Source organism: Pleurodeles waltl, chromosome 1_1 (genome assembly GCF_031143425.1).
Source record: "Pleurodeles waltl isolate 20211129_DDA chromosome 1_1, aPleWal1.hap1.20221129, whole genome shotgun sequence".
In the NCBI taxonomy this organism is placed as follows: Eukaryota; Metazoa; Chordata; class Amphibia; order Caudata; family Salamandridae; genus Pleurodeles; species Pleurodeles waltl.
The window spans coordinates 392,223,848-392,236,621 of NC_090436.1; positions in this window are offsets into that span (position 1 = coordinate 392,223,848).

Sequence of the window (12,774 nt, forward strand, 5' to 3'; positions counted from 1 at the left end):
ATCGTCTTTGCTTTTGACGCATCCCAGGTATTTGTGCTAAAGAGATTCATCCATTGATTCCTATGGATTAAGACTTACTTAAACTTTTAAAAAGTGATATCTTGACTTGTGTATGTTGGATTTTTGTTGTTTTGGTCTTGTTTTACTCGGATCAATATTGCATATTTTTCGAAACTGGTGTGGAGTACATGTGTAGCCTTTCACTGTGTTACTTTATGTGTGTATGGGTATTTGTGTGTGTGTGTGTGTGTGTGTACAAATACTTTACACATTGCCTCTGAGGCAAGCCGGACTGCTAGTGCCAAGCTACCCAGGGAGTGAGCAGGGGTTTTCTTAGCTGTGTGACTCCCTTATCCTGACTAGAGAGAGGGTCCCTACGTGGATAGGGTGCAAACCACTGCCAACTAGAGACCCCATGTCTAAGAGAATAATATAAAAAAACAGGCTGCCCTCATCTTTGGTCAACCTGAGATCTGACTCCAGTATGCCTCAAGTGATAGAAAAAGAGATTCTCTGAGGGTCAGAAGAAAATATCTGAATTAGGTACAGCACATATGATTTAAAATGGGTTTTCTTGTGGGCAAAGAAATAATATCTTATCTACCATGTTAATTATCACAAACCAAAACTCAGTTGCTGAGTCACACACATATATATGCCACTGGTGACTTCTTGTTGACATTTTGAGCATAAATATATGGTATGCTTATGTAATTTGTTCAGTCTGGTAGGTTTAACACAATTTGAGTAGTGCGTTTTTTAGGTTGGCCATTTTCAAGGTCTTATTAGTAAAGCTTTCTGCTTTTAAGTATCGCAATTTATCTCATCATTGCCTGACTTAAGATATTCCCACTTAAATAGGATCTACATGGAATCTTGCTCATTCTATTAATTTGACATATATATCATTTGGACATCTCTCGCCTGTTCTAGATATAAAATGCAGCTCCATTACAAACTCTTGGCTTCCAGGGTCAGAGTCATTTTGTTCCTCTGCAGAAACGAATATCGATAGTTAAAAGTAGTTAAATCTATTCAAAACTTGGCTCTAATGATTTACGAAGATACAATCAAAATTCTCCTTTATTTAAATCAACCGTAGCCAAACAAAATGACAACTTTATTGTGCAAAATTTCTAAAATAGTCAGGTTCAGATGTTTGGCTTACATACCGATATTAGGAAGAGTACGGCTCATAGTGTTATATCCATCCATGTTTTGGTCAGTCTTTCCCGCAGTAAATTTTGCATTTGTAAGAAACATTTGATAAGCAGACTTGAACATCACCTCCTCTGAAAGTTTTGGAAGTGCAATTGCAATATGCTATTGGATTTATTTCAACGTTACTAACGCAGATTAAGCCTCTAATTTTATTTATTTGGTTGGCCACAAAAAAGTGTGATAATTTGGCAAGTCATAACCTCCTTCTGTAAGAGACAAATTCATTTTTGAAGCTGATTCTTAGGGTCTTAAAGTGGCGATCAAGTTATTGATGTTACAATACACCACAAAACCCATGGAGACATCATCAAGCAAAGAACCATTCCAGAATGTCAGTTGTTGGTAATTGTTAGAAATTTAGAACTCTGTCAAGAGAACACTTTATTGTATGATAGCTATGAAGTACCTGATAATGTTATTACACTTTTTACAGAAATATATGGTAGGCCATCAAATATATGTATCAACAGTGGCATAATATTCACTTGTTTGAGATTTTCCCTTCCTCGAATCATTATCAGCACAGTAGACCAATTCGTTTTATAGTACTGGTGTTAGATTTGAGCTTTTCGCCATTAATAGATATTGTAGTGATTAGTAATTTCCTGGAAGGTGTGTGCTAATACATCATCACTGTCAGTAGTTTTATAGTTGTAAACAAATTCCAGGTCATGATCGTAGATGATTTAATATTCCATGGATCAGCCAACTCGGCCGTGACAAGGAACAAATATTCATGAGCATTGACACTGTCAGTATTTAATAGAGGATTGTATGAATTTAGTGCAAGACTATTACTACAGAAATTGAATTTAAAGGGTGCAAATTCTCTGCTCTTTCTTAGTAACTGAGCCATGGTTATCCATGCAAATCTTTAAATTACCCCTTAACTGTTGGCTACGAATTTCTTCCTGTTCACATCCACTAAAGGCTTGGGCCTGTTGTCTACATGAGCAGTACAAACCTGACGTTTGCTCCACAAAGCTGACGACCATCCACTACCAAAAGCAGGTGCATTTGCATAGCACTTCCATTAGCAAGATAAACACTCATATTTCGATTGTTTGTTTGTTGTGTTGTTATTGTTTCAAAATCATATTGTTTTCCTGTAGCCTATATGTCTTATTTTTCATATCATTCTCTGGAATATGTTCATGGCTTGAAAACACAAGATATATAGTTACCAATTCTTTAAAATATATGTAAAGTGGGTTTTTGCTCCACCAAGAGAAGTATTTAGTCTCCCCTCATGCTAGTGGCAGTTTGGCGTATCATTCCACCTTCTAGGAAGTGCTCCCATTCAAATGCATGAGCAACTATTTTCCATCTAAAAATTGCAGTCAATTGTCATGCTGTTCGTCACTTTCATTTCCCTATCTCCTATATGCATTCTACAGTGACAGCAATATTTTTTGTTACTGACAGAGCAGGTATGGCAGGCATTGAAGTGAAAAACACCATGTTTGCATGCAACACATGCAAACAGCATTGTTGACTGTCTGTAACACAATAAATTCCGACATACAGGCTTTGCCAGTGCATGTTACTTTTATTCTCATCATTGTACAAATGGCCTGACATATTTATTTTTATTTTGATGTTCTTCTCACTGAGGTGACACCCTCTTTTACACTAATGCTTTTCGTAGGCCACCTATGAAGAAAGATTTTTGTCCATTTACTATGGTAACGCGGGCAGAGACTTTCTTCAGTTTGGGTGAGCTTTCTGAATAGAAATAAAGAAGCTGGTTTACAAAGGCATTTTTGAGTATGTGAACTAGTTGTACAGAAATGGTATTTCACATACTCATAAATGCCTTTGTGAATGGGCCCCCAATGTCCAATTTAGCATTAGTAAAAGTGCAAAGACGGCACAGTCCTTTTTGTTTACACTAATTGTATACTAATAGTTACTGAGGGGGCTATTCACAAAGGTAATCTTACATGTGATTAAATTTACAAAATGTAAGTTTACTCTTGGACTTCTGAGTAACTTTACTACTTTTGGCCATTCAGCATTTACAAGTGTACAGTTACTTAAAAGTTTAGACTTACATGTGCCTGCCCCATGAAACAGTGGACAGAGACAGTAAATAATTCACACGTGACTGTAAAGTTATGAAAAGTAGTGACTCTGAGGTGCGAATTACGGAGGAGATCCATTAAGTATAGGAAATTTAATAAAAGTTTGTCAAAGTTAAAAAATATTAACTACATTTCAAATTACATCTTTAATAAATTTAACTATATTAAACTAAATGGTGAACTTCTAGGAGGTCCTTGCCGGAGCTCCCCAGCCCGACGACATCAGCAGGTAGCACGACCCCATCTCAGAGGGTTACAACGATGTGGGGGCAGTGAGTGGAGGTAGAACCCCAAGTGAGGTCGTAGGCCATCCTGAAGCTATCAATCAGCCTCCCACAGCAGACCGCGACTCCCACCTCACTCCTGCAGGGCGGTGCTGCCATCTTGGATGCCTAGCTGTGGAGCCGCGGAAGCCGTGATTCAACTGGGACACTGTTGCTTGTGCCCTGCACATTTGGCTGCTTTTTATCATGGTTCCCCAGGCCTGGGAGGAATGTTGCCTAGGCTTAGTTATTTGCTGTGCTTTCCCGCTGCCTGACATGAGGGAAATTGAGGGGACCAGAGCAGATGGAGCCTACCGGGAGTCTGCTGTGAATTTGCGGCCTGGACCTCATTGGCGGCTCCCCCCATATGCAGTGGTGACCTTCCAGGATCCATAGGGGACTCTCCCCCCTTCTAACAAATGCTGAGGCCAATCCTGAGGATGCAATGGGTGACTGGTGGACCCTAACTTGTGGCAGGACTCCCTCTCTGTGGATCTGAACACTGTGAGCGGGGGAGCCTCAGAGAGGGAGCATCCGCACTGGACACCTGTAGCCTGCTGGATTTTCGGACTACCTGGGGCCCATGGGATGCTGAGTTTGTGAGAAGTGAGGGGCACTCATCTCCACCCTTCATTTTACCCCCGATGGGGGCTTTGCGTCAGCCAGCCACAGAGGCACGGTCGAGTGCTGTAGTGCTTTCCTCTTATCTAGTTTCTAAGCACTAACATAACACAACAGAAATGCACTTCTGAGGTCAAAGAAGACTTTTATTGTTGTTAATTCTTCCCCAACCACAATATTTTATGTATGACGAATTAGTAGCTTTCAAGTCCGCGTTAATCAAACAAAATATATCAGTTTACAATATACACAGCAGGTTATATTTATAAGATATTAAATGCAAAGCAAAACAAATACTTCACCGTGTGGGAACTATCTACAGCTTCATCTTTCTAAGGTCTGCAAGCTGATGACCCCTGTCAGCCGCGAGAAAGAGAGATTCATCTACCCACACGGGATTGCTGGCAGCCTGCGCCAAGCTCCAGCACGAGGTCCGGCAGATTCGAATCTGACTCTCTGCAGCCTGTTACATTTGTTACAAAGGTGTGCCCCCTCCTCTCAGACCTGGGAAACTGAGCAAGCCTTTTGGAGACTGGCCAGGTCTCCAAGACTACTCCTGTTCCCAAGCTCAAGCGAAGAAAAAACAACACCCGTGTACTCTCTCTTATCATGTCTAGTCTACTGTGAGAAAAACATCTTGGTTCTCTGGTGCAAAAACACAGCTTGGAAAAATACAGCTTGGATTCTCAACTGCAATGTCTAACTCCACGTTAAAGGCAATGGGCAGCTAACCTAAATATCAAATGCAATGTCTAGTGTCATGTCAAAGCCAATAAGCATCTAAGCTGAATACAAAATGCAATGTCTTATATCATGTCAAAGCCAATAGGCAGTTAAGCTGAATACAAAATGCAATATATAATATCATGTCAAAGTCAATAGCCAGAATATCTAATAGCATGTCAAAGTCAATAGGCAGCTAAACTGAATACATCATGTCAAAGCCAATAGGAATGCAATGTCAAAGCCAATAGGCGGCTAGACTGGATACAGCATGTCAAAGCCAATAGGCAGAATACAGAATGTAATGACTAATGCAATGTCAAAGCCCATAGGCGGCTAAATTGAATACAGAAAGTAATGGCTAATGCCATGTCAAAGCCAATAGGCGGCTCAACTGAACAAAACATACCATGTGCTACTGGTGAACATTGAGCAACTAATATGCGCAGTGGTGAAACACAAAGTCATTGGTCAAAACAAAATTTATCAAATGGCAGTACATTCCGCCCTTTGACCAATGAATTTTTGTTTCACATATCTCCTGTTTCAAACAAAAACAAAAAAACATCAGCACAAACAAAAAAACATTATGATCAAAGCAATCCCTGTAAAGCAATCGAAGTGAATTAACACATTGATTTCATAACCTTTCACATCAGATACATCTACATAGAAAAGACTGGGCAATTTTTATACTCTGAGTGAGTCTCTAATTCAACAGTGTTAGCAATTTGATGTGGCATGAGTTCTACTCATGTAAAGGTGCACGGTCCACCTGAAAGGTTTGCTGGAAGATAAGCAAAAGTCAGAGTTCCATACGAGAAGGGAAGAAAAAAAAAAAAAAAAAAACACAGCTTAGTTCCAGTGGAAGAATGCAATCAAACAAGTTGAACTTGAACTGAAGGCGCAGTTTGCGCAAAATGGATCCATGGTGCTGGCACTTTACTCAGCCAGGTTCAGGTTGGGGATTCGGTCCCTTCCCCGACCCCACACGCACCCACCGGTAGGGGGACCACACAGCACACTCAGGGACAGTGGCGAAACGTGGTAGGATCTGCAAAAGAAACAAGTATGACTTTTCTTGCAAATAACATTTTTCATTTAAACTGCACCCTTCCTCTTTCTTTCCCTGTTTTATAATCAGCCGGACGTTTTTGAGGCCCTTTATTATATTTTCTGCAGGTTCTGGAGGATCACTTGGGGCTTCAGCCCACACATCAGTACTGAGGTTTTTATCTGCTGCGCCACAGCTTCCCTTTTCTTGCACTGTCAGAAGGGCTGGGGCAGACTCCTTCTTTACCAAACCTCCATTCGCTGCATTTTTGCCAATTTGGGCCATTCTGTCTCCAATTTGTTTGAATGAATCAGATTCTTTTCTAGGTATCAGCATAATTTCGATTTTTCCTTGGTAATTTGCAGCAATCACTCTCCCTAAAACCTGATCAATTTGCCATTTCTGTCCTGGTAACTTTCCTCTCCCCAACTGCTCTGTGACTGCTTGCATGACAGATTGCTTTTGTGCGTGCTGCACAGTTTTGATCAAATCTAGGGGAATGTGCATCTCTCTCATCTCTGCCCACCTGTAAGTGGCTTTTTCTCTCAGCTGTTCACATTTCTGGGGCACCCACTTAGCCATCCCCACTAAGGCAGAATTCTGGGTGTATACTTCTCTCTCTGAATTTTTCTGATTAACATCTGCAAGGTAATTGAACCAGTTAGGTACAAGCCATGTGGCTAAAACATTATCAAAGAACCAAAAATCAACATAAAAATGACACATCTCACGTAGCTCTTGCTTTAAAATCTGACACACATTATACAACGCTGTTCCTTCTACTGTGCCAGAAAGCAACATTTCAGTCAATGAATCATTAGTAAAACAAACATGCTTTTTATCTTCAGTAGACACGAATTCAAATGGTGCACACAACTTCATTGGTAACTCTTTTACCTGTGGTACTCTAGCCCTGTCTTGCAAGTACCAGATCCATTGTATGATTCTAGCTAGGGGCACTATTTTCTTTCCTTGTTCTTGATTTACATGTACATAAGTATTTCCTTCTTGCACTGCGCAGAAACCTAAAGTCTTCATTATTTCATTTGCCAAATCACAAGCACGCAGCTGCATATTATTTTTCACAGTGACCATATACAAAAGTGTTAGGATTTCACTCAAATGAGAGCTATTCTTTTTCCAAAAATCAAACAAGCTAATGAAACTCGGGGTGTCTTGCTCTAAAATCCTTCGTTTTACTTGTGCATTTTGCAACGGTAACTCGTAAATCACATTCTGGTCTCTCTCGTCCGTGTTATCAGTTAAGGAATGCATTTTGGCTGCCAAAAACCCTGGCTCACACGAAAACTCAGTGCAGCTCGGAGCTGTCTTAACCCCCTCATTACTGGAATGGGACAAGAAAGATTCTTCAAAAACAGCCTTTTTATAACTTTCAGTCGGGCGAATTTGCTCACGTAAATTCCTATTTTCATGTTCCAACTTCCTACATTTCTCCTGCATTTCTCTGTAAGCAGATAAAGGTATCCAGACCTTTCTGTCATCATTACTTCCAAAAGACACTTTTTCTACATATGTACAACAGAAATTATTTCTCAAAGCATTATCAGGCATTTTAGCTACACATGCATTTTCTTCTGTAATTCCCCAAACAGAAAACAATTCACAGTTTTTCTTAGCACCATCAGGCAGTTTATCAACACATGTATTCCCAGACATGGTCTGCCGTGCTACTGTGATTCTCCAAAAAAAACAATTTCTGTAATTCTCCAAACAACAAAAAAACAATTACACTTTTAAAGTGTGCACTTAGAAATCTACCAACTCGTCAACACCCTCTTAATCACCTCTTAATGACCGACCCCACGACTCCTGGTACCAATTGTAGTGCTTTCCTCTTATCTAGTTTCTAAGCACTAACATAACACAACAGAAATGCACTTCTGAGGTCAAAGAAGACTTTTATTGTTGTTAATTCTTCCCCAACCACAATATTTTATGTATGACGAATTAGTAGCTTTCAAGTCCGCGTTAATCAAACAAAATATATCAGTTTGCAATATACACAGCAGGTTATATTTATAAGATATTGAATGCAAAGCAAAACAAATACTTCACCGTGTGGGAATTATCTACAGCTTAATCTTTCTAAGGTCTGCAAGCTGATGACCCCTGTCAGCCGCGAGAAAGAGAGATTCATCTACCCACACGGGATTGCTGGCAGCCTGCGCCAAGCTCCAGCACGAGGTCCGGCAGATTCGAATCTGACTCTCTGCAGCCTGTTACATTTGTTACAAAGGTGTGCCCCCTCCTCTCAGACCTGGGAAACTGAGCAAGCCTTTTGGAGACTGGCCAGGTCTCCAAGACTACTCCTGTTCCCAAGCTCAAGCGAAGAAAAAACAACACCCGTGTACTCTCTCTTATCATGTCTAGTCTACTGTGAGAAAAACATCTTGGTTCTCTGGTGCAAAAACACAGCTTGGAAAAATACAGCTTGGATTCTCAACTGCAATGTCTAACTCCACGTTAAAGGCAATGGGCAGCTAACCTAAATATCAAATGCAATGTCTAGTGTCATGTCAAAGCCAATAAGCATCTAAGCTGAATACAAAATGCAATGTCTTATATCATGTCAAAGCCAATAGGCAGTTAAGCTGAATACAGAATGCAATATATAATATCATGTCAAAGTCAATAGGCAGAATATCTAATAGCATGTCAAAGTCAATAGGCAGCTAAACTGAATACATCATGTCAAAGCCAATAGGAATGCAATGTCAAAGCCAATAGGCGGCTAGACTGGATACAGCATGTCAAAGCCAATAGGCAGAATACAGAATGTAATGACTAATGCAATGTCAAAGCCCATAGGCGGCTAAACTGAATACAGAAAGTAATGGCTAATGCCATGTCAAAGCCAATAGGCGGCTCAACTGAACAAAACATACCATGTGCTACTGGTGAACATTGAGCAACTAATATGCGCAGTGGTGAAACACAAAGTCATTGGTCAAAACAAAATTTATCAAATGGCAGTACAAGTGCCATTACTGAATCTGCTTAAGGTTAAGGGTCTGGATTGGGAGGGGCACTATGGGCCACCTTTGAGCATGGGTATAAGAATAGTGCACAAACCCATAGACCATTACCTCTGTGAACACTTTAGTTGAGCTCTCCCATCAGGGGCCTCATATTTGGCACACACCCTCAAGGCCAGGGGTGGACTAAACCCGTTTAAAACGACCTGGCCACGAGGGGTTACTCTCCTTCTCACCAATGAGCCATGGTAGCCCACAGGGTAAAGAAGGACTCCAAACTAAAAGACATGCTCATGAAGGTGGAAGTGGAGAAGGCCGTCCCCGGCGTAGGGGAACCTGCTGCAAATACTTTAGAAACATTAGAGGTGAGAGCTGGCGCAGATGACCTCCTAGCCCGGGTGACCTGGCCCTTCATGGAAGCCCTCTTTACCAAGCTCCCGACTAGGATATAGTGATGCTCAGGGACGATGTAGGGGTGGACCTCGAGAAGGTCAAGAAGGATGTGACATATCTTGGCAACTGAGTGGTGATGTTGGAGACTGGTGGAGATGCCCGGGAAGAAAACTAGAGAGGTATAGAAGAGAGCTGGTGGGGCTCAGGGAGCAGAACCTGGACCTGCAGCTCTACATGGAGGATTTGGAGAACAGAAAGCGCCGATCTAACATTCGCATTGAAGGGATTCCAATCTGACGGGGAGCACTTAGAGGGCTACATCATCCCCCTATTCTGCCATGTACATCCAGAGCTGCCAGAGTACGAGATGTCGTTTGATCCCACACACAGAGCAGGTCGCCTGCTATGTCACCAGGAAAACCTCAATACATCCTCACTTACGTTCACAGCTACAAATTGAAGGAAGCCATAATGTCAGCAGCCAGGGACCAAAGTCCTGAGATGGTCAATGGTACAAAAATATGACTTTATCAGGATCTGTTCCATCTGTCCCCCAGTAATGCTGTCTCTTCCAACTGATCACCGCCTATTTCTGGGACCATGCCATATAATACAAATAGGGGCACTACTTTCAAACTGACCTTTGTCTGGAACAAAGAAACCCAAATGGTCTGCATAATGGGAAAGGCTGACAATGTCCTTGGGCTGCTGGTGGATCGGAGAGCCCCTCCCCCGGGGAGTCCCAGGCCTCTCAGTGAGTCAACCTAGTGACACCATCAAGGGAGATCTGCTTCCCAACCCACACAGGATGAAAGCCGACATGAACACATCACAATCCTTCAGAGGCTCTGAGACCACAAATTCAACCAAGGCTTTACATTGGACTGACCTGTTGGCCTTCAGTTTCTATCTTACGCAACCCCCATGAACTAGACACTGGAATGTTTTCTTTGAAAATCAATGCTGCTACCACCAAAATCTGAGCTTAAGACACACCTTGGGCTGGTGGGGCTTTAACCATACCTTCCTCATCCTTCATGGGTTAATGTAGTTACTGCTGTGGCTCCAAACTCTGGAATATTGGAACTCCCATGGAGGAAGTGGTGGATTATTTTGCTGTTCTCCCCAAGTTCGTCATCTCTCCATACCAGGCGGTTCCTTTCATTGCTGTCCTTGCTGCTTTGAAGAAGCTACAGAGCCATTATGATATCCATGAGGCGCTTACACCTGTGGTAGACCCACCGCACCTCCCCGTTGTCTTCTGTAGATGGTCTAGGAAATAAGCTATTATGTCAGGGGACTCACTTCCCCCAAAAATGATAGGCTCTCTTGGACTTTCTCAAATAATCTCACTGTGACATTGCCCTTTTGCAAGAGGCGCACTGCCTCAGAATATAATGAGGAAGGATCTGCTCCCACTAGTTTGACAGACAACAGCCCTCATTACGAGTCTCATGACCATCAGACTCGCAATGGCGGTCCCACCGTCAACAGGCTGGCGGTGGGACCACCACATTGTGACCGTGGCGGAGCTGCCATGGTCGGACCACCGACACTGCCAGGCTGCCACAAGCCAGCAGTCTGGCAGTCCTGGTGGTTGTCATCTTCCAGGGCAGCACTGCTTGCAGCGCCCCCTGGGGATTATCAGTCCCCATACCACCAGCCTTTCCATGGCAGTTCACACTGCCATGGAATGGCTGGTGGAATAGGGGTATCGGGGGCCCCTGGAGGCCCCTGTACTGTCCGTGCACTTAGCATGGGCAGTACAGGGGCCTCCATGCACAGCCCCATTGCACATTCCACTGCCCGAATTATGGGCAGTGAAATGCTCGATGGGTGCTGCTGCACCCGCCGCACTCCCACATTGGTGCCGGCTCCTCTAGGAGCCGGCGTCAATGTTAAGGCCCTGTTCACTGCAGGGCCAGTGGGGGAAATGCTGTTTCCACTTGCCAGCCCTGGGGTGAACTCCTAATAGGTTCAGGCCACACAGTGGGCCTGAAGGAGGGAAGAGTTTGTCGGGCCGCCTCTGCTGCCCGCCAAACTCGTAATGAGGGCCAATATGTCTATTCTGGCCCTAATAAGACAGCAGGGGTTGCCATACTCTTAACCAGCCACTTTTCTGGTCAAGTACTACATACCCAAGTGGAGATCCCTCGGAGACTCCTCTCCATCCGCCTCACCATGTATGCCCATACCTTTATTCTTGCCGTACAGCCCTAATGACCACCATGAAAAATCTGTGCTGAGGGCCTTGGTTCTGGTGACAGCCACTCTCAATCCTGATGTAATGGTGGGGGGGAGACTTTAACCTACTTCCTTGACAAAACTATGCAGATAGTGGGTCAAGTAGGTGCCTTCACAGACTCTGGGCTGAGAGTTGCTCTCTGATGCGGGCCTAACGATGCCTGGTGCACACAGGAATACACATTCTTTCTGCGGCCTATCAGCCGTACACACACATTGACTACTTTCTAGTCTCCCTGCTTACTCTGGCAACCCTGCGACAGACTGACATTGAAGTGGCGGCTTTGTCTGATCACTCCCCAATCACACTTACATTTACTGTCCCTGGCAGAGGGCTGCAGGACCATCCCTGGTGGCTCAACGACAAACTGCTCACATACGATTCCACCAAAAAAGAGATAGAAGATTCCATAAGGCATTCTCATTAAGGTTATGACAAGCCAACATGCATATTTTCTTCCTCTCGGATAGGCTGAAAGCGGTGGCCAGGGAGGCTTCCCTTGCGATCTCCATGAAGTTCAATCGGGAGCGGCGGGAATTGTGACTTGACTAAGAGACCCAGGTCAAAGACTCAGAAGAAGCCCACAAATGCACAGCACTCATAGAGTACATCAACAGCTGAATTTGGCCAGAGCACAACTCAACGTGCTAGACTGGAATAGGTCTGAGTAAGCCCTGCATCAGCACTAAGCAAAAATATTATGCAGGGAGTGGTAAGGTGGATCACCTTCTGGCTCACAAATTGAGAGCCCAATACCAGAAACACCAGATCTCCGAGATTAGCCTGGTGGATGGTAGTAGAGCTCTCCAGGACAGTGATATTGCCCAAGCCTTTGAGTGAGTGCTTTTATGCCACCTTGTCCAAAGCTGAGAAGACACCTGTGGAGGACTATCAGACGTTTCTACCTCCAGAGCACCTTACACCCTCACCTGATGGTGATGCTCTTAAGCTTGAGGTGGATATCTGACTTGATGAGGTTCTCATATCCAGACTCCAACCAGGGAAAGCCCCAGGGTCAGACAGCTATACACCCGGGGTTTCGAAAGTCTTTGGGCCCCAACTGGCTCCACTGCTGGTCCAACTCTCCAACTCCATTGGGGACTCTGGAATGCTCCCTCCAAAGAGAGTGGCAGTTGTCCCCATTATACTTAAGTCTGGGAAAGATCCCCTGCAG